Source organism: Anabrus simplex, chromosome 1 (assembly GCF_040414725.1).
Source record: "Anabrus simplex isolate iqAnaSimp1 chromosome 1, ASM4041472v1, whole genome shotgun sequence".
NCBI lineage: Eukaryota > Metazoa > Arthropoda > Insecta > Orthoptera > Tettigoniidae > Anabrus > Anabrus simplex.
In genome coordinates, this window is record NC_090265.1 from 1,537,747,611 (window position 1) to 1,537,771,939 (window position 24,329).

Consider the following 24,329-nt stretch of genomic DNA (forward strand, 5'->3'; position numbering starts at 1 on the left):
TGGCAAGTAATTGTAATTTTCTGATATTGCCTTGAGTAGGCTTGAGAACTGAGAGCACGTTCGCTCTTTTTCTAGTGTTGTAAAAGTGCCTCTGGGAGGCCGGATATTGTAATTGTTGGAGCAAGGGCTCAACGTATTAGGGGATTTCTGCCCTTAAGTAAAGTTGTGATCTTTGTAAAGTTGAGCGTCTAGCTCAGGAATTGTGAAGTGAGGGCTTGAAGCCCAAGATCTGTTTATGCCACCAATTTTGTCTTTCCTAAGACTTGTTTATTGCTACTGGTACCTGTTACATTGTTACTTGTTTTTTTTAAAGAAAAAATATAACCTTTGTTACAGTTTTAGATTAACTTTGATTTTGTAGTTAGACCCATTCACCCCGGCACTTTCTTTCCCCGTAATAATAATAATAATAATAATAATAATAATAATAATAATAATAATAATAATAATAATAATAATAATAATAATAATAATAATAATGGCCACCAGGGATGCCTGGCGCAGGTCTTTCGAGTTGACACCCATGGATGACCTGAGCACCTGACAGGATGAGACCCTACTTGGAATGAAGTCTACTATTGAAGACGGCGCATGCACCCAGACCCAGAGGATGTTGTTGAAATACCCTACTCGGCCGGAAAGCGAATATTGGGAGCACTTGGACCAATGGTCAGCATAATAACTGGTGAGTCAGGACCCGGACATTTATTTTTCCTCCTCCTGGGTCTTTTCCCAATTTCCTGGGAATGCATGTTGTATTTAATGAGCTTAGTTATCTGGCCGGATACCTTTCCTGACGCCAACCCCATGTACAGCATAGGGAAGTTGTCACTATTGCACATTTCTGTATTGGTTTGTAGTATGATATGTCGTATGTAAATGAGGGTGTGTGTTAAGACGAATATAAAAGCCCAGTCCCCGAGCAACAGGAATTAACTAAATTTGAAATCCCTGATTCGGCCGAACCCGGGGCCTTCTGAACCGAAGCACAGTACACCGATAATTCAGCCAAGATGCCGGACGGATAATAATAATAATAATAATAATAATAATAATAATAATAATAATAATAATAATAATAATAATAATAATAACATCCCTGACCCGGCCGGGGATCGTACCCGGGACCCTCTGAACCGAAGGCCAGTACGCTGATCAATCAGCCAACGAGTTGGACATAATAATAATAATAATGATAATAATAATAATAATAATAATAATAATAATAATAATAATAATAATAATAATAATAATAATAATAATATGGCTACCGTTTATATACTACAAAAGCACGGTCAGTCAGCATATAAGAAGAATTCAAGTATATATCATTTGGGACTCGTCGAGAAATCTATCAACAATTGATTCTGCATAAAATCATGAATGGCAGTATAGACTGCCGCGATTTGCTCACACGAATTCATTTTAACGTAAACAAATCAAACAAGCGTAACCGAAAATACGTTTACAATCCCTTATCAAATATATTAATTCACAAAAATTCTCCGTTAGTAAGAATGTGCTCTACTTTTGATATACTAGTTAAGAACCGCAACTTAGATTTCTCAATGTCCCTAGGGTTCAAAATTTGCCTACTAGTTAATCTCAGCAAATATAAATATAAAGTTATTTACAAAAGCAACGTGGTTTAAGAAGAAAATAGAATTAACTGTGCAAACGTATTCAGAGCCATAATAATAATAATCATAATCATAATGTATTTCAACAGTGTGTAATCATTGGTATATTATTTAATTATAGTAATTAATCATGCACCTTATCTGTCTTTAAACCTGTATGCCTGCACATATACATAGAATATTTGTACATATATACTGTATAACCTATAGAAGTAATAGCCAATATTTGTAAATCTAAAGTAAAATCGTATCCTCGCCTGTGTAATCCAATTCCTTTAAACCCCTATTTTTTTTGCTAGGGGCTTTACGTCGCACCGACTCAGATAGGTCTTATGGCGACGGTGGGATAGAAAAGGCCTAGGAATGGGAAGGAAGCGGCCGTGGCCTTAATTAAGGTACAGCCCCAGCATTTGCCTGGTGTGAAAATGGGAAACCACGGAAAACCATCTTCAGAGCTGCCGACAGTAGGATTCGAACCCACGATCTCCCGGATACAAGCTCACAGCCGCGCGCCTCTACGCGCACGGCCAACTCGCCCGGTTTTAAACCTTTTATTTTAGTGGGTTCGAATCCCACTGTCGGCAGCCCTGAAGATTGTTTTCTTTGGTTTCCCATTTTCACACCAGGCAAATGCTGGGGCTGTACCTTAATTAAGGCCACGGCCGCTTCCGTCCCACTCCTTGGTCTTCCGTATCCCATCGTCGCCATATGGCCTACCTATGCCGGTGGGACGTAAAGCAAATAGAAAAAAAAAACAATTCTTTATTGATGTGTTATTTCTGCATATTGTATTATTGTAATTCTTGTTGTAATTGAAGTACAACTCCGTTGCAGACATAATAAATAAATAAATAAATAAATAAATAAATAAATAAATAAATAAATAAATAAATAAATAAATAAATAAATAAATAAATAAATAAATAAATAAAGTACACACATAATGATCTGACTCCTTTTAAGCTATGTGCATGTCGATTTCGACGATTCCGTTTTATTATACGAGATAAACCTGAACGCTGTTGTATGACCTATGAATCATTTTTGGGGAGTGGGGGGGGGGGGAGTAAATCGCCAGATTTCATTCATGCAAACATCGCACGACGTAGGACTCTTTGACAGTCTGTGCCGAATTTGAACCCGCGATCTTTGGATCCGGACGCTGAAATTCTACAACTGATACAGAGATGAACTTTCAACTGAGACACTACGTGTCCGAATTCTTTCCACGAGAATTCCTTAACGTGTTGCAAGCCAACAATACTACGTTTCGAATACTCTACAGCAGCTGAACTCAAACTTTGAGAACCGAGCTCGATAGCTGCAGTCGCTTAAGTGCGGCCAGTATCCAGTAATCGGGAGATAGTGGGTTCGAACCCCACTGTCAGCAGCCCTAAAGGTGGTTTTCCGTGGTTTCCCATTTTCACACCAGGCAAATTCTGGGGCTGTACCTTAATTAAGGCCACTGCCGCTTCCTTCCCATTCCTAGATCTTTCCTATCCCCTCGTCGCCATAAGACTTATCTATGTCGGTGCGATGTAAAGCAAAAAAAAAAAAGAAGCAAGCTTCGAGAGATGGCGGCCTGGTAAATCATTTTTCACTAAGACGAGGGCCCGGTACCAACATATTTACTCGTAAATATATTTCAATAATTTTTTATTTTCATGGGGAAGGGGAAATAATGGTAAATCATCTTCAGATCTTCCGACCGTGGGGTTCGATCTCACCATCTCCCAAATGTCAGCTCGCAGCTACTTGACCTGCAGCGCGTAGCCAACTCTCTCATTCATCAGATAGACTCCACAAAAGTTATGAACACAGCTCTGTCGATCAACATGCCCCATACTGCTTACAGTACACTAACCAGCAGCAACAATAACAAGGATATTGCTAACTTATGAACCTCGGTACTCACAGTTGCATACAGTTGCCCTGTCTAACGCTCTTACAGTACCTTGTGATCTGATACTAGTGAGATGTAGGCAGAACAAGAACAAAGTATTTGTATCTCATGATATTAATTATACTTCTTGAATAACTTGGTATTAAAAACTGCGGTAGCGTATTCGGAGTCTCAGAGCAATTGCAAGTGCACAAAGCTTCCCGTGCGGCACGTTTTCTCCATTTGTTTTGCGGAATAAGAGCGGACCTGGAGATAAATTGCACTCGTATCTGCCATATGTAAGTCTCAAGGCTGTTTGTTTGCTGTCCTAGCCGAACAGTAAACCTCGCATTTAGAATGTCTGATTAAATGAAATGAGTTATGTGACGTCAGATTTCAAAAAGTGATTGTTCCACTGTGGAGGATATTAGCTGTCGAGAAGGACTGAGAGAGAGAGAGAGAGAGAGAGAGAGAGAAAGAGAGGAAAAATATTTCATCAAATTTACTTCGTAAGAAATCTGAGCGCAATCTTACTTTGGAAATGTGAGCATTTCAACATTCGTGTTTTGTTTTTTTACAGATATATCTTATGTTTGCCAGTAAATATTAAGAGAGAACGTGTCAAAGATGGAACACAAGTTAAATACTTTACCGTCCGCATTGCACATGCAAGGTTTATTAAACTACTAGCTATAAGTCGCTCTACAGCAGGCAGTCAGTGCCACCTATCACCCCTGTTTACCTCTTGCCAAATGGTTACTGTATTTGGAAAACTAACTTAGACAAAGGTGACATAAACATCTTTATCAGTACTCTGAACGTTATAACATATCACTGGATACGCCAAAACGGTGAAGATGATTCGTTCACTTCACTGAAAGAAGCTATTTTCCACTAAGTATTTCATATATGATAGTCATCCTGGTATTGTTCTAATAACCTATTCTATATACTTCGCTAGTTTCAGCCTTCTAGACGCTCTCACTTATGTCTGTGGAAGGCGACAGAACTGAGGGATGAACGTAGTTCGAACACACGCCGCTAGATAGAGCTGTGCGCGTCCATATGGCGAATAAATACAAAAATCGTGGACGTCATAGGTTCACAGCACGTTTTTTGAAAGGGTGCATAGTCATCTCCGTACAGTCCATGAAGGCCCTTGGAGGGGTGGAAGGTAAACGCTTCCACTATAGGCAACCTTGGCACCTGATGGGTTAGAGTGGTTAGCTCTACGCCCGGCCATCTTTGCCCCCAGGAAATAACCTGATACTCTTTTTTGGTGTATGCTGAATAAACCTCAGTGCCATGTGCGCGTCTGGAAGTGGAAATATCTTCTTAAATTTCTCGACTTCCTGACGGGGAATCGAACCTAGATCCTCCCGGGAAAACCGAGTGAGCCTTTACCGCTTTGGCCAGGCAGCCCCTAAAGGCAACGTAATAAACTTCCTCTGGTGCCAGTTTCAGCTGTTGAAACTTTCTGGTTGTCATACCTTGATGCTGAAAAACAGTTGGCGTAGGGATTTTATATGTAACAGTATTTACAGATTAGCAGTTCCCGTGTGCTTCACTACACGTACAAATCGTAATGAGTTTAACGATAAATGCTCATGTATAAATCGTAATGAGTTCAACGATAAATGCACACGTAAAAATCACAATGAACTTCACGATAAATGCACAGGTACAAATCGCAATGAACTTCACGATAAATGCATACGTAAATATCGCAATGAACTTCACGATAAATGCACAGGTATAAATCGCAATGAGTTCAACGATAAATGCTCATATATAAATCGTAAGGAGTTTAACGATAAATGCACATGTAAAAATCGCAATGAACTTCACGATAAATGCACAGGTATAAATCGCAATGAGTTCAACGATAAATATTACCAATAGGATAAGTTGTTTTACGTAACAGTTTCGACCAACAGGTGAACCGGGTGTAACATAATTTTTTACTTAAATGGGGCAAAATATATTTAGTAAGACATGTACAGGGTCTCTCGTATAAATCCAGACCGAACGCGCGGTGTTTGTACTCTGGGCTACGGCAACTGCAGTATGGGATGCGCGCGCATAGTTATTGACCTTGCAAGCACGTGTTCGACCTTGCAAGTATGAGTCGCTTGTCTGAATATCAACTGTTGGTGAGACAATTATCATTGCAAAATCGTATTTTCGAATGTAAAATTCTGGTTTCAACATAATGGTCGTGTGAACAGTTATAACTCTTGCTATTGGTGTGCAGCAAATCCTAATGGTGTTTATGAAGTTCCTCGTTTAGAAAGGTCGGTGTTTGGTGTGCTGTTAGTGAAGACGAATAATTGGGCCAATTTTTTCCAGACGACAGTAAATGCAGAGAGGTGCCAAGATGGCATTTTGACGCCGCTCTTCCATCAGTTAACGGAAGAAGAAAAATCGCGTGGGTATTTTCAACAAGATTCAGACCCTGCTCATACAGCAGAAGATTCTCTTCTTGTAATCTCGGAAGTGTTTGCAGACAGAGAGATCAGTGCTGGTCTATTTCCCCCTCGTTCTCCAGGCCTAACAGTGTGTAACTTTTACTTGTGAGTAAACTGAAAGAATAAGTGTATCAAAAAATCCTCACACTTTGGAGGAACTGAAAGAAAACATTACGAATGAAATCAGATACATTACAGTGGCAGAACTCACTCGTGTCAGCCTAAATGTGGTTATCAGATACAATGCCAGTATAAACCATGGAGGATGGCACTTCCAGCATCTATCTTCTTCTATGTATAAGAGTTTTGTGTGTGCATTGCTCAGATTTTAAAAAGAATTATACTTCTGTGTCGCACGTATCCACAGTAATAAGGAAATACACATTTTCATTTTCCGTAATTTGTCTGTCTGTGTGTATGTATGTATGTATGTATGTATGTATGTATGTATGTATGTATGTATGTATGTATGTATGTATGTATGTATGTATGTATGTATGTACGCGCATCACGAGTAAACGGTTGAAGAGAATTTAATGAAAATCGGTATGTAAAGTCGTGGAATAAGTCGATACAATCTAGGCCATAAATAATTTTATACACGCTGAGTGAAATTGTAGTTGAAGGGAAGACCTTAAATTTTATTCTCGAATATTTATGTTATTAGTGGTCCTGTCGATAAATGCTACATAACTAAAGTTACATAGAATTAAATTTCCGATCATTTATGTCTCATACATTTTTACCGTACTGGCTATGGTAACAGAGATAGGCTTATTCATGAATTTGGATTTTTGTTGCTAAGTTCATATCAGCGCCGAGTCACGAGAAGATGGGTAAACAGATTTTAATGAAAATCGGTATGTAATGTCGGAGAATAAGGAACTGCAGTCTACGCTATAAATAATTGTATAAGATCCCCTAATATCACACAGTCGGAACAAAACTAAATGTGAAGGACTACAATACAGAAAGCACATAAAATCGATCAACAATAACATTACATCAACCATTGTGTGTTGCGATGTGCTTCGTGTCTTCTGCTGTCACTCGTTTCCGATAGATGGGACTAGTGCTGCGTACCGAGTCAAAGCCTACTAGATACTGGACGGCCTGGACTGAAAGCTAATTTCTTGCAGTTAAAGCGTGTTAATAGTTTTTCTCATTTCCACCTCTAGGTTCGCGTTTATGTTCTGTTGTTTGGCGGGAATTCTATGATTAGGTGTGTTACTGCAGCATGTTTTATGAGAAGGAATAACATATTAAACTTTAGTTTATAAGGTAGGGCCTTATCTAACATGGAATATGAAGAGATTTGTCGTTTTTTAAATTGTTTGATCTCACTATTTGTAATTTATGGATAGTTGCTGAGATGCATTTAACATTTGTTTGGTTACGTGCTTCCAAATCACCGGTAAGTTTCAAAGACTTTAATATTACTTATCTAGACTCACAGAGCGCGCTGATGCTATGCGGAATATTGAACACTTTCGAGCATCGCCATGTTGCGGGCGCTTCAGCTTCGAATGCATGGCTAGCACGTGGTAATGTTTACAGACCCTCGCATGTTTTCGATTTGAATCATGCCTATTAGTGGATCTGTTTTAGTATTATATGTGATGGAGTGATAATATATTGTAAAATATGTTCAAGGAATGTGGGAGCTGATACATTAACATTACAGTAGTTTCGGCAATATTAGGCTTAAAGTTAGGCCTTACCTGTGGAATGGAAACATATTCACGAGGGTGAATTCGTGTGCAACCTTCATTTGTACAGGTTGCTATCGGAAGGGATCTGGTATTTCTTTTCACATGTGAGTAGACAAATGGAACTGTTATAAAATAACTTTCAAAGAGAACTAAGCAGGTTATAGGGTGGTTGATTCAGAGAACGCATGGACATGAAGTTTAGAATATTTAGGCTTTTTTTTTTCTTTGCCTTTTTCCAATTCATCGGAGATAATTGTTTAGAATTAAACAGCTGTTCTGAAAAAGGCTACATATTTTTCACACAAACTGTGTTTCGGTATTACAAATTTGATAAACCTGGGCCTAGAATCCGTAAAATATGATTGATACAACTTGATAAAACCTTTTAATATTAGGGTAAGGTATTGCTTCAAATCATCAATTATCTGAAAAAAGATTTATTAGTTTCGTACGTCTTCATTTCTCCGATTTTTCCCATTTGCTTTATAATAAAAGAATACAATTGTTAATACGCTATTCCAGAAAAGTATGACAATATAAAGTCTAAAAAAAGCTCATTACAATCTTGTCAATCCTAGTCTGCAGTAGAAAACGCTAATCAAAATAACTGTTCACGATGATATTAATCTTTTTCTTTGCAAGTGCTTTTGGTGCTCATATTAGAGAAAAATTAGAACGCACATTCAATTTTTATGTGCTCAGATAATATTTATTCAGAATGAGTTTGTAAAAGCAGCATTATTTAAGAAGATAATATTATGAGGAGGGTTGTACGGCGAGTTAGCCGTACGGTTAGGACCGCGCACCTGTGAGCTTGCATCCGGGATATAGTGGCTTCGAACTCCACTGTCAGCAGCCCTGAAGATGGTTTTCCGTGGTTTCCCATTTTCACGCCAGGCAAATGCTGGGGCTGACTTTAATTAAGGCCACGAGGTCTTCATTCCCATTCCTAGGCCTTTCCTATCTCATCGTCGCGATAAGACCTATCTGTGTCGGTGCGACGTAAAGCAAATTGGAAAAAATAAAACTTAAGCCTAAACCATGCAGAGAAACTCAAACTAGCCCTAGACATTCATTTCATTTTAAGAAATACACAATAGAAGACTAACACCAGTGTAACAAATGTCAGGGAGCATTTTCCTAAATCCAAATCACACAATAATGATACCTAACTTAACTTCTGCTCAGCCAATTACGTTATTTCATATCCAAACCAAAACAATCCCCATGGCACAACAGGCCCGAAAGGCCATGGCCTACCAAGCGACCGCTGCTCAGGTTGAAGTCCTGCAGATTACGAGGTGGCATGTGGTCAGCACGGCGATTCCTCTCGGCCGTTATCTCACCGTCAGATAGCTCTGCAATTGTAATCACGTAGGCTGAGCGGACCTCGAACCAGCACTCAGATCCAGGTACAAATGTCTGACCTGGCCTGGGATTGAATCCGGGGCCTCCGGGTAAGAAGTAGATATGCCACCCGTACACCCCAGAGCCGGCATTTAATATTCAGAAAGTGATAAAATATGTATCTGATTGTTTTAGAAAGATTTCTGCAGTCATGTACTTTTTAAACCGTGTGTTCAGAGAATTGCGAATTTGCTGTAGGCCTAATGACTTATCAGAGAGGAATCATAAGTTATACCTTTCATAGAAAGATTTTATTTTACAGGTTTCCTTTTTTTGTTGATATTGAAGATTATTTTTATCGATACAGGAGTTTGTAAATATTTAATTTATGTGTTCTCCAATCTGCTGAGAGACAGGCAATTTTTATCTCACGATATGTAATCATACTTAAGTTGTAGCCTGTTTTTTGAACATGTCTTTTTATTTTCAATAAAGATAAATTGTAGAGTCTAGGTTTCTCAAGAGACATATTGTCACGTGATCCTCATCCTTTGAGTCTGGCCTTCTTGCCATACGTACAATGTTCAAACACATCAGTTACAAACATACCCGTATATTAAAGTGAGCCACATGATCATTTTCGAGGTACCGCAAGTGTATTTTTGTAGTAGTGTATTTTTTAGTGTTCTTATTCATTCTGCTAAAGTTTTTTTATGTGCGCCACCTATGGGCTATCCAACGGATTTGTGTAGATTGTTTAGTTTTTGTACAGAAATATATTTTAATATTACCACAGTCTTCATATTATGTACATTTATTGCATGTGTACACGGTAGTCGGTGTAGGCTGTCATTAATTTTGTAGGGCGGATGTTTTCATGTGTGCGAAATTTAAGTTAAAGCACGAATTCTATACTATCTCCGCGTCAAGCTGAGGAGCGCCCGCAACATGGCTGTACGCGCATGGACATGTCTTCCCCAGTCACACGCTTCTGCGCAGCCAGCGGTGTGGGGCCTTGGTAAGTTTCACTTTCCATTCTGTCAGTTAAGATGGTTTTATTGTTGCGTACTTAACTGTGACATTTTTTACTTCACTGGGCAGTTAACTGGCAATCAGCTGTTAACACTGACCATGAAAGTAATCAGCGAATTAGAAGAAACTGTATTTCTAATCCTACGCTTAGTGACAGATAATTGCTCTGTGAATTCGAATATGATGAAAGAGTTGTGTGAAGGTCCAATCTTGCCTGAAATAAAACATCCTAATGTTGAAAACAGACCCCTCTTCCTCAGTTTTGATTCCAGCCATGTTCTGAAAAATATTAGGTCTCAGTTTCTAGCAAAAGATATTCGTTATGAGAAAACTTTGATTGTAAGTGAACATGTAAAAAGACTGTATAACATGCAGAAAAAATCCATTGTGAAACCAGTCCGTTGTTTAACAAGGAAGGTGTGTATCCCTCCAACCTTGAAGAAATGAATGTCACTGCAGCACTAAAAGAAAACTGCCTGTTGTTGCTCCTGAGTCAGTGTCTGATCCTGTCAGCCTGAGAGAAATAATTGTATTTTTAGAATATGTAAGGAAATGGCATGGCATACACGATGTGTGCAAAGTAAAGCTAAGTTGCCATTCCAGGAACACAGACAAGAAAATTTTAACCGAATTGACTGACGATAGGTTTGTGGCTAACAGAAGAATTGACACAGTTCAAAACTCTGATCAGAAATCAAATACATTCAGTCAAGAAACATATGAAGCTCTTATGGTCACAAAACATTCAACGGTAAAGTGTATAAAGTATTTACTTTCAAATGGATTTCATTATATTCTTTTTCCGTGGTTTCCCATTTTCACACCAGGCAAATGCTGGGGCTGTACCTTAATTAAGGCCACGGCCGCTTCCTTCCCACTCCTAGCCCTTTCCTGTCCCATCGTCGCCATAAGACCTATATGAGTCGGTGCGACGTAAAACAACTGGCAAAAATATATATATATTCTTATTAGAAATCTTTCCAGTGAAGACATTGAACTGTTATTTAGTCATTTAAGAAGGAATAGAGGTTTCGGTGATATGATGGAAGCCAGGTTGTATGCATTACAGCAAAGACGACTTTGAAATCCGGTATGATCACTCCTCCTGACACTTCTAATGTAGAATCTCAGAAGTTCATATAAATGGACACCATTAGACGGACAGCAGCCAGTGATATTTCCACCTCTGCTGTTATTCCTGGACGTGTTTTGGAATTACTCGACGTGCCTATTCGAAGTAATTGGTGTATTTTAATATCGGTTACGCTGTATAATGCATGTTCGTTTAAATGATCGCTGACCTCTCCATATATTTTTCTCATTTTACAGAATAAACAGTTTCCATGAAGCTATATGTATTGGCTATGGTCGGCGGTTATTTAGTCAGGGTCGCAGAGGAGAAGACAAATTGTGGATCTTGTTTAGAACGGCTGTCGTCTTGTCTTACGGGCAGTCCACTAATGTGCTCAATAAGGGCTCGAGATCGGGGAGCTTTGCGCTACCCTTCAGGTAAATTGAAGACATGCTCGCAAAAACGGTCTAACCCTCAAAATAAAAAAAAAGTGAGTTAGGTGCTGCTATCTATTGAGCAACATGAACAGTAACTATTCCTACATACGCTAATATCAGGAGGGATCATTTAGAGGAATACAGTAGGTGAAAGTTTGAGTGTTTAACCTGAGGGCCTTTGTCAGAATGCAAAAATGGGCTAACCCCTATAGAGCAGAAATTAAATAAGTGTACGCAACATTACAGGCTTAGTACTAACATTGTGGTGTAGTGTGGTGGTGAACCAATGATTGAAACAACGAATTTGCCGAGAGCGGCTAACATTATGAACATTACATAAGAATTTTAATGTAACTTATCATTAAAAAAATCATTACTGAGAAAACAATGTCCCTGATTATTATATATGAATATGCACCTACTCCAGAATGTTCATCATATCAATGTTGGTGACCCTGGCTACTGTTTGTAAACAACAAACATGGAGGACACAGAGAGTGAATTTGCCGAGCTGTACTTCCAGCCAAAATCAAGGATATTTTAGACTTGTTGGATTACATACCCCCTCTGTATCATGCATACTACAGAAATCTTGCTTCCAATGCATGTAGTCCCGTTCAAGAAGAAGAAGACGATCCACTTTTTGATATTCCTGATTATGATTAGGTTAAGGTACAGGATTAAGTAGCTGTAGGCCAACCTCATTATTGCATTTGTTGATATATTATGTATTATTTGTTTGTAAGAACACTTTCCTTATCTATATTATATAATTTATTGCTAGAATTATTTGTATTTCCTTTCCATTTATCACAAAGTCAGGTAGGTATGTTACAAAATTAACACATGTACATTGAGCATACAACTTCCCTTATGTTCATTTAGCTACTACATCGCTAGTCTGCAATAAAACAACTTTAAAATGCTATGAAAAGATTTTCCTGAATGTATACTTTGATTTGATGTGCAATACACCAGGTAAAATTAATGCAGTATATTTCTTTTTGTTCCGTTTGAAAAACTTAAATTTTCTCCTTTCAAGCAAAGTGAGGGTTAGACCGTTTTTGAGAGCATGTCTTCAATTCGTCTTCTTCAAAAATGTATTAATATTTACAACGCGGGCGTTAGGATATCTCGGAAAATGTAGCCTTGTCCGAAAGCTGAAATTCTTCACCGCTCCAAAGTTTAAAGAGTCGTTTCAGTGCCGCGACTGTGATCAAGCACACATCACAGACGTTATACTTACACATTTTTCAGACCTGTTCTTGATAACTATGCAAAGAAAGTGATAATGTCTGTGATTTATTAAACAAATTCAACAGCAAGTCTCTAAGCAGAAAAGTGTTGAAATAGGGAAAATCGGGCGAGTACTTCTAATTATTTCCAATTATTTATTCTTGTGTGATAAACAAGTGCAAAATGAAAGAAATCTATGAACTGTAGTGTGTTTCAAGTTGTTTTTATATATTTATATCTGATTCACATCGAGCATAATGATGATAAAAAGTATTATTTCGCGTTATTGTATGAACAAAAGAACACAAACGCGATCCAATCAGCCATTGTCTAAACTACTTTGTTTGCCCATAAATGTGTCGGCTTGACCAGGCCTTCTAGTATCCTTTAGGCTTTGACAGCGTATAACAGCCTGCCTGAATATTGGCGAGAAGTAAGTGGTGAGTCAGATCTCTCTCTTCTTTAACATGCCATTTTTCTGGTTCATAAATTTTCTGATACTGTATTGGTACGTAAACATTGGTTCATCATAGCATTCCAGCTATTCAATCCCTACTCTAAGTCACTGATTAGAATTAATAGTGTGCAAATTTAACGGAATAATGGCAGAGCTGCTGTCTACAGCTTGGTCATTCCAGCACTGGAACTTTTAACTGTTAGATCGGCCCCGTAATACTGTTCGTTAAAAGTGAGAAAATGTGTGGTTTTTAATTTGATCGAGTATTTTGTATGATAGCTTTGCTTTAAATCGCTACTTTCCTACTGACGTCATTCTAATATCCTATGTTGACTTCAGCTGGGAAAATCACCAATGCAGTCTTTCTGAGAATTCCGTAGCGAAGCAGGGGTACATCAGTTAGCCTCTTTTAAGATAAAAAGCAGGTCGGCCGCGCGCGACATAAGTTTGGCTGAGCGCAGAGTAGAAACACTGTGCGTTCGGTCTGAGTTTATATGAGATGGCCTGTACATATAAATAATTATTCTATTTTAATATTTATTACTATAACTGTCAATACACGTATTTTGTACCTTGGCACATCAATCTCAAGTTATATCTTTGTAAAAAAGTTCTCTTCTGCGTGAACCAAATGCTCCCGCTTGCGTGATTATAGTACATAATGGAACTGTTGAGGAAAGCTAAGCAATACGATTGAGGAAGTGTCACACTGACCTTGTTAGATATTATTCACTCACATCACCCATCACCCCTGTTTACCTGTCCCAACAGACTAGACCAGCAGTCGACTTCGCGGGTAGGTCTTGGTATTTCGATTTTTAGCTCCTGAATGTTGATACTATTTTCAAATCTAAGGGTGTGACCTAAGTTTAAGAAAATTTATGTAAATTATATCTTCTACGAAGTACTAACACTTTATGAGAAGAGTGGGGGCACCCTACTGAGTCTGGCATGACTTCCACATAAGCCTACTCACATCAGGCTACTCTTTCTTACTTCCGACTCTGACGTAGTGACCTCTTATGCCCATTCCTTCTCGTTTCGAGGAGTGCGAATTCTCACTCTTCTGTCATCTAATCAGGTTACAAAAAGCGGAGGATTATTTTGCGGTTTTTCCTCTTAATTAGTGGGCATAAAATTACCAAAGCTGTTTTCACCGTGAATTGAAACACCACTGAAAGCGTATCACATTTCAAGTACTTGGGTTGTTGGCTAACACAAGAATGGATTCTGATTGCAGTGATGAAAAGGAGAATTGTGCTTCTGACAGTGACCTCCCATTGGAAACTCGTGGTCGAATCGTGAAGTGTTACGTGTTTTTGGTGCTGCTGTACGGTGTCGAAGAAAGGACGCTAAAGGCTTCGTTAATGAACCAACTGCTCGCCATTGAAGTGTGGATGTTTCGCAGAATGTTCAAGATCACATAGGAAGGCCACGTCATCAACGAGGAGGTACTCCGTCACACTGATAAATTATGCGAAGTCTTAACCCATGAAAAAACGCAGGGAAGCAGACTAATTTGGTCACATCTTCCAAAATAACAAATGCAGCTTGAACACAGATGAAAAGGTAGAAGGGAAACACGGACATGGGTGGAGATCCTGGATGCGGTATTTCCTACAGAAGTTCGACATCCACGTTAACGGTAACACGGATACCGAAAAAGTAAAATGGGGAAAAATCGGTCCATGATGGTCGGCTGTCTCCTGTGAAGAAAAGGCACCAGACAAAGTGGAAGCCCCTTAAACCACCAATTGCCACCGCAATGATCTGGTAGACGTCACTTGTAAATACTCCCCACAGGCCATGAAGGCCCCATGAAGAGTCGAATTTAAAGGCTTCCACTATGGGTAACCTTAGCACCAAGTGGAGAATATTGTTTTTTTTTTCTATTGGTTTTACGTCATATCGACAGGTCTTATGGTGGTGATGGAATAGAACAGGGCTAGAACTGGGAAGGAAGTGACCGTGGCCTAAGAAAGGTACAGCCACAGGATGGGTTGATGTGAGAAAAGGAAGGCACGGGCAAATCTTTTGGCATGCCGTCAGTGGGTTTCAGTGCACCATCTCTTTAACCGAGCAGCCAGTCCACGCGGTACGGAATGTTTAGCTCTACTGTACGTCTGATCGCCTTGGCCTCCCAGTGTAGGGTGAGTAAGTGCTTCCCCAAGGGCGGATGTGGAAATCCCGTTTCTGCAGGTATTCAATTCCACATCGTTAAAATTAAACGAGGTACAACTATTCTAGGCAGCCCCGTAATGAATACATAATTCATATTATAAAAATGTTATATTTTACATATACTCTATCCTATCGCCGAACACTAATTACACTGGTGATATCTTAGTTGTGATAGCTGGGACAAATACAATAGTTAATATCTTCCCAGTAGGATTGATTTCCTAAACTATAACAGCAACCAATTATCCACCCGGGAAACCCAAAAGATTAGGAAGTATTGTTCTTTTATGATATGTAAATCAATTCCGTATGTAGTTATGAGGTAATGCGTGACATTTATATTGAAATTAATCACGTGAGCGCTGCATACGACGAATGAAACGATACAGTAGCTGAGTGGAACTTGTCGACTCTCTGAGCGATTTAAACATGTACCGGCATGTATAAATCAGTTCATAAGAATTTATAGAGCAATTACGTCCTTTCGTTTACAAATCAGTCGTTATATTAGTCATGGACCAAAGAATTTAATGAGTGAGGTTCAAATTTATGAGTCACAGAGATTAGGTCACTAACCCCACAGTAATGTTTAATGGGGTATTGAAAGTACGCTACTATTCGTCTGCGAGAGAACAAACTGAAAAGAGGTATATAGTAATTGAGTAGTGCTTAAGAAATGTAAAGGGGGCCGTCCGGCCGAGGCGGTAAGGGTATGCTCGGTTCACCCCGGAAGGACGTAGGTTCGAATCCCCGTCAGTAAGTCGTAAAATTTAAGAAACGAGATTTCCACTTTCGGAGGTGTACATGGCTCTGAGGTCCACTCAGCCTAAACCAAAAATGAGTTCCAGGTTAATTCCTGCGCGCAAAGGCGGCCGGGCGTACAGCTAACCACTCTACCCCATCAAGCGCCGAGGTTACGGCTAGTGCAAGCCTTTACCTTCCGCCCCTCCAAGGGCCTTCATGGCCTGTACGGAGATGACTTTGCTTCTTTGCTTTGCTTTTTTTCTTCAAGAAATCAATCAAAATTCTAAAGGCTAATGCCTTGTCGATGCAACCACTCTTTCCTTTCATTGGCTGTTCATTTCAGTTCCATGTAGTTGTCACAACATAACCTCTTCTTGATGTCGTCCAAATACTTCATACTAGGTCTTCCTTTCCCTTTCTTTCCCAGCACTTTCCCTTCAAGTATGTTAGTGATGAAAGTATTGTGTCTGATGACATGTCCAATAAATTTTAATTTCCTCTTTTCCATTTCGTTTAAAAATCTTCTTTCTTCTTTAACTTCCCTTAAGACTTTCAGGTTGGTTTTTCTTTCCGTCCAGCTCGTTCTGGTCATTTTCCGCCATATCCACATTTCAGCTGCTTCAAGTCGATTCCTTTCTAATTTACCCAGAGTCCAACTCTCACTTCCATACTAAAGTGTACTCCATACAAATGATTTTGCAAAGGATTTTCTGACATCTATATTCATGTGAGTGCTGGTTAAAATGTTTTTCTTGCTCATAAATGCCTGTTTTGTCAATATAAAGTATAAAAACAAAATTTCAAAGGCTTGTTTCCTTACAAAATTCGAATTTCCTGCATTCTGGCTATAACCCAGCTACTCATGTTCAGTTTAGAGAAGGTTGGACCCCACTGTCGGCAGCCTTGAAAATAGTTTCCCGTGGTTTCCCATTTTCACACCAGGCAAATGCTGGGGCTGTACCTTAATTAATGCCACGGCCACTTCCTTCCCATTCCTAGGCCTTTCCTATCCCATCGTCGCCAAAAGACCTATCTGTGTTGGTGCGACGTAAAGCAAATAGAAAAAAAAAGTACTGTAGATATGCGTATCAGAATGTTTATTTTGAATATTCTTGTGTGGAGCATGAAATTTATGAATCCCAGAGTTTCGATCACTAACTCTACAGCAATGTTTAATAAGGGCATTCGAAGTAGGCTACTATGCATCTGCGATAGAACGAACTGAAAGGAGGTATATAGCAATTAAATAATGGCTACGAAGTGAAGCGTGGAGAATTTACAGCAGAAACAAAGGAATAGAAGCCTTGCAATGTGGTGTCACAGAAGAATGTTGAAGGTTAGAAAAATTGGAATTCATGAAGACGAACTGGGGAAAATATTAATCTATAGGAAAATGAAATATGGATTGTAATAATTTATCAAGGGAAATAATTGATAAATTTCCAAGTTATTTGAAATAATATAAGAAACAAATAGATAAACAATTGACAGGGATTCTGCCACCTAGGACATAGCCCTAAATGCATATTGACGATGGCACTGACTTTGTTTTACAACTGGCTTTACGTCGTACCGACGTAGATAGATCTTATGGGAACGATGTGATAGGAAAGCGCTAGGAGTGAAATGGAAGCGGCTTCAGCACTTGCCTGGTGTGAAAATGGGAAATGCGGGCTACCCACGGTGGGGTTCGAACCTACTATCCCCCGAATTCAAGCTTACAGCTGCACGCTCCTAACCGTACGCCCAATTCGGCCTCAAACGTCCAGATCTGGATATATATGTTCAGTCTTCAGCCCTAAGGCTGGTTGAATCCTCAACAGCTCCGTCATCGGCTGTTATAGATGACCTAGGCATCACTGAAGAGGCGTATTATGGAAATTAGGAGTGAAGTAGTGTCCCGTTGCTTTCCTCGCCGAGCCAGAAGTTACTATTACATATCAGTCTACCAAGCCCACTGAAATGCATCCACCAACCAACCCTATGAGCAACATTTTCACACCGTTCATAGCAGGGACTGGCTGTAGAAGGAATCATACCTCAGTCACTTTCATTTTGTCAAAACCAAGGATGAGACAGAGACAGATCTATGAAAGTAACAAAATTGCTCTAGCCCATACCAGAAGACATAGTGCACTGAAAACACTAGGTCCTGCCAGCAAAGGCAAGGATTTGGATAAGCTACTAACTTTTCTTACACCGAGCTCGATAGCTGCACTCGCTTAAGTGCGGACAGTATCCAGTAATAGGGAGATAGTGGGTTCGAACCCCACTGTCGGCAACCCTGAAGATGGTTTTCCGTGGTTTCCCCATTTTCACACCAGGAAAATGCTGGGGCTGTACCTTAATTAAGGCCACGCCCGCTTCCTTCCCATTCCTAGGCCTCTCCTGTCCCATCGTTGCCATAAGACTATCTGTGTCGGTGCGACGTAAAGCAAAAAGAAAAAAAAGCTCTTCTTATATACGAAGATCCGTTCATGTTCCTGTTCTTCAAATACCCATCCCATCTACCTTGACCTAGGAATATGAATCTGATTTAATATCCCGTATTTACTCGGAGAACCTACTCCATATTTGGTCCCTATCTAACTAACCTTGTTATCGAACTCTATACCTGCATTCTCGATTTCCATTATTGCTCCTTTCGGAATTATTCTGAAGCGTTTACTCTTGGTAATTTTCTTCTCGTGGGGTTAAAAGCCAAACAATCGAGAGTCTCTACCATACGAAGCATGAAACCCGAGAGGTTAGTCATTCGCAAATCTCATCTCGGTGTATGTTATTTCCGTGCACTTCTGATCCATCCAATTGAGTATAACTCTTTTCGTTCTCGTTATGTGTCCTCATTTCTAATATTCCTTCATTCTTGTCTTATTATAATACGCCATCTCTATTCCACAGAGGCCTTAACGGGATACCATTTTGTATTCTTGGTAGGAAATCTGTAGCCCATAAACGCTCGCCATAACAGTTTGAATGGATTGCCCCTGAAGGCACATTGCTGATGCTCAGCTAGGGATCGCATCTTTACAATTCACGTTATGTTGCATGTCGGGGTATTGAAATCGTGAGACTGTTTCGATAATGTATTCATCAAATATAAATGGAAACCACAGAATATCTGGAATAAAGAGCGAGCGCAAATGAAGAAGTTTTGCGGAGTGGGTAGGCGGGGGGCAGAAGAATTACTTAAACTTCAAATTGTCAAAATCATTGATTCGATTAGAAACACAGCAAGTCAATATGAACGGAAAATTCTAGTTGTATAGCCATATGTTGACATGTATCATGAGATGACCGGTGAACTTATTATTATTATTATTATTATTATTATTATTATTATTATTATTATTATTATTATTATTATTATTATTATTATTATTATTATTATTATTATTTCGGGCTCCATGGCTAAATGGTTAACGTGCTGGCTTTTGGCCACAGGTCACGGGTTCGATTCCCTGCTAGGTCGGGAATTTTAACCATTAATAGTTAATTCCGGTAGAGCCTCCATGGCTCGGGCGGCAGCGAGCCGGCCTCTCACCGCTGGGTTCCGTGGTTGAAATTTCGGTCACTCCACGTGAGATTTGTGCTGAACAAAGTGGAGGCGGGACAGGTTTTTCTCCGAGTACTCTGGTTTTCCCTGTCATACTTCATTCCAGCAACACTCTCCATTATCATTTCATCCGTCATTAATTAATCATTGCCTCAGAGGAGTGCGACAGGCTTCGGCAGCCGGCACAATTCCTATCCTCGCCGCTAGATGGGGCTTCATTCATTCCATTCCTGACCGAGTCGAATGACTGGAAACAGGCTGTAGATTTTCATTTTATTAGTTAATTTCGGTGGCGCGGGGGCTGGGTGTATGTGTCGTCTTCATCATTTCGTCGTCATTTATTATTATTATTATTATTATTATTATTATTATTATTATTATTATTATTATTATTATTATTATTATTATTTAACCTATTCGTTAGGGGCTACTATGGATGATCGGGCAACTACTTCAACACACGGAATCTGAATCCATCTCCTACCTCCACCATCTTTAATGTTCCTCCAGTATTACTTCATTCCGTCGCTTATTTTCTTTCTACCTTCTTCTCAAATGACCCACTAGCCTCAAGCAAGAAAGAATTACATAAACAGCTATACATCAATGTCGAACATATGGATGCAGAAAAAGTTTCCTAAATCTGTCTGAGAAATCTGCTGGTGGAGAAGGACTTTGACGTAGAATATGTCTATATTTCAGAACCCTACTCTGGCCGGTGAGGGTATCAAAACATGAATTATGATCGACATAATCTCTAGACAGCACATGTGACGACAATGTTCGATAACCAATTTTATAGACGAAAGCCCCAGTAGAGCCTGCCTCTCACTCGGAGGCCCCGGGTTCCATTCAGTGATTTTTAGCTGCATCAGAGTCTGGTTCCAGGTCCATTGAGACGGGGTTCCCTTATTACAATTGAGGATCAATCTGACGGTGAGATGGCCACCCCGGCATAGAGAACCAAGAATAACGGCCGGGACAGACAGACAACGCGTCTCGATAAATTCGGGCGGCCATAAAATTGGAGCATGGCTAGTTGATACAATGAGGATTATCTTTGACAATTAAAGACTGGACTTCTTTGCTTTCAGAACGAGCTTAAATGATAATATTCCCTACAAACCGCCCTTAACGTCACGTATCATATTCCTAACATAACAGAACAACGAAAGTTTATTGGTAAAGTGTGTATTGGATAAATATAAATTACAGAGTAAAAATCAAAGCAAATTCGCATCCGTACAGGGGTGAAAGGTAAAGGTTTCCACTACCCGTAACCTCGGCGCTTGATGGGGTAGAGTGTTTAGCTGTATTCCCGGCCACCTTTGCCCCAAGAAATTGCCCTGGTACCGATTTTTTGTGTAGGCTGTGCACATCCGGCAGTGAAAATCTCGTTTCTTACATTTTTCGACTTCCTGAAAAGGAACCGAACCCACGCACTGTAGGCCAGGAATCATATCTAGCTGGACAAAAGTCGTTTTGGGAAGGTAATTGAAACAATATTTTACCCTGTGCATTTCGTTTACCACTGTCTGACCTACACTAGCCTGAGTTTGTTTTGATTCTCATTATCATAAATCAAGGAGCCGTGGTTCAGACGGCAGCGCGTCGGCCTCTCACCGCTGGATACCGTGCTTCTAATCCCGGTCACTCCATGTGAGATTTGTGCTGGACAAAGCAGAGGCGGGACAGGTTTTTCTCCGGGTACTCCGGTTTTCCCTGTCATCTTTCATTCCAGCAACACTCTCCATTCTCATTTCATAACATCTATCAGCCATTAATAAATCACTTTGGGTGTGGCGACCCCAACGTGCTAATAGCCTATATCTGCTTCGTTCAGTCCATCCCTGACCCGACCAATGACTGGAAAACAGGTTGTAGGTTTTCATATCATAAATCAGGATAAAATAAACACTGAAGTTGCGATGCGTCAGTCGCTTCCGATAGCGCGCCTGTTGATGCGTTAGTTGACAAGGAACTCTCTTTGTAATAACACGGTGAAGAAGAAACGCATTAGTTTAATCTTGGTATTACATTGTCGCAATGGGTAAGCATTTATATTGTTAATGTCTATAATAACTATCGGAATTATGTTCGTTTTGTTATACAGAGTCAATTGCGATCAATGAAAAAGTAGTGATCACTTTCAAATTCATTAAATTACCCTAGACTTGAAAAATGAAAACCTACAACCTGTTTTCCAGTCTTTGACCGGGTCAGGGAATATAATGAATGAAACATATATATAGGCTGCTATTACAATGGGGTCGCCACTCCCAAGGTGATTAATTAATGACTGATAAATGCTATGAAATGATAATGGAGAGTGTTGCTGGAATGAAGGATGGCAGGGAAAACCGGAGTACATGGAGAAAACCTGTCCCGCCCCCGCTTTGTCCAGCACAAATCTCACATCGAGTGATCGGGATTTGAACCACGGTATCCAGCTGTGATAGGCCGACCTGCTGCCGTCTGAGCCATGGAGGCTCTGCTCCCCTAGACTTATAAAATAAGTATTCTTGTAAGAATGGAGCCCTATTCATGACTACAACGTACTATAGCTTAGAGTGTCTTCTTCATTTTCCATCTTTAAAATGTTGTGCATATTTGTGCCTTTTTGATAAATGTAATACAGTTACAGAACTAACTCCGCAGGCGCTTCGGTGTTCTGTGAAAAGACGGGAACTCTTTGTGGAGGTAGATTAAGGATTCTACTGAAGCATTATATGATTTTGTAGTCCACAAATATGACCTGGATAACTATTCTAAGTACATTTTAAGGACTATCTAAGTGTTTTCAAGTGTAATTTTGGTATAAAATCGAAGCAGGGCTGTAGAAAGGAAGGTAGTTTTCTTACTAATGCAGTGTATGGCTAGATGGAAAAGTGCAATTATTTAATAAAGACGAGAGACTTGCAACGCCCTTACTACCTCGGTTAGGCAGCTCTTTAATTACAGAGCAAAGAAAGAAATATTTTTTTACGAAAAACCATACCACAGGGCGAGGTATACTGTTTGACGCTAATTCTTTTTGTGTCGATAAAATACAAGGCCTCGTTCGCTTCCTTCCCACTACTAGCCCTTTCCTATCCCATCGTCGCCGTAAGACCTATCAGTGTCGATGCGGCGTAATGCAAATTCTGAAGTGAATGTACACTTCTCTAGGAGAGACGGTTCACAAATTCACGGGCACCAAGGGAAAGTCACAAAGCCGAAGGTTTCACAGACTCAGCAGTGGTATTCTCTGGGAGCGACTGTTCACTAATTCCCAAACATCAGCACGTAAACTCACTTCTAGCATTTTAATTCTGTATTGTGGGCTTGAACGAGGTTCACTAGGCCTGGTAAGAACGAGTGACGAGCTGACTGATATGCGGGGCAGCGTGCCGAACAAAAAAGCCAAGCGCTATGGTTTAAAATGACGTTACGCTGACCACGTACTACTCCCAAATCTGCAGGCGATCTGAATGGACAGCAGGCAAGGCTCTTAATGAGCTGTCATGTTACTGTTTCTAAATGTATCCCATTCCACGTCACATACGAAGATTTACGTCCTCCCTAACAGATTTGTAGAATCGAACGTGGATCACTGGAGTGGTAAGTTAAAATAAGGATCGCTAGAACTCGCCGAGGCCAGAAACTGTGAGTTAGGTGACCCTGAGATTTCTAAGTGGATATCAAAATAACAAACACTTTGTTCACGGCCTTCTGGAACTGTTTCAAAACTTCGCCTCTTTGTTTTCATTAGAGAAATCGTGGTAATCTTAAAGAGAAGATGGGTGCGGGCTGGCGGCATGTCTTAAGTCTATCGAACGAACGCCTTTATTTAGCTTCAGCGGCATGACACACACACATACACATACACAGCTGCCATCCGTCTTAGGGACCAGGCTGTGAGTTCCATAATGCATGTTCCACAAGGCTATTTGCATGCTGGAACAGACATAAGAAACTCGTGCGCTGAAATCTCGAGCGAAACCTCCTTGTGCCCAGCATGCGTGTGTGGAATTCAGCTGCTTCTTCAGTCTTGATATCTCTTTATGCTAAAGGACGATATAATCCTCCGTTCGGCAAGGTGACTTGGGCCATTCCCTCCTCCAGCTTATACCAAGAAGTTGAAGTGTGATCTGCCAATCACTTTCAGCAAGTGACACACTATCATCAGAAAGTAACACTGCATAGCCGGGCCGAACTGTGGAACCACTGGCCTTCTGAGTTCGATCACGACAGAGCGTGAAGCTGCACTGTTTTCGGTCATGTAGCTGTCAACTTGCATTCGGGAGATAGTGGGTTCGAACTCCACTGCCGGCAGCCCTGAATATGGTTTTCCGTGGTTTCCCATGTTCATACGAGGCAAATGCTGGGGCTGTACCTAAAGTAAGGCCACGGCCGCTTCCTTCCGACTCCTAGCCCCTTCCTATCCCATTGTTGCCATAAGACCTATCTGTGTAGGTGCGACGTAAAGCCAAGTGTTAATCATTCAGCCAAGGAGCTGAATAGGTTTGCTCTTTTATAACTAAGAAAATATCGGAAGAGAACCTTTCCAAAGTTACGTCCGTTGA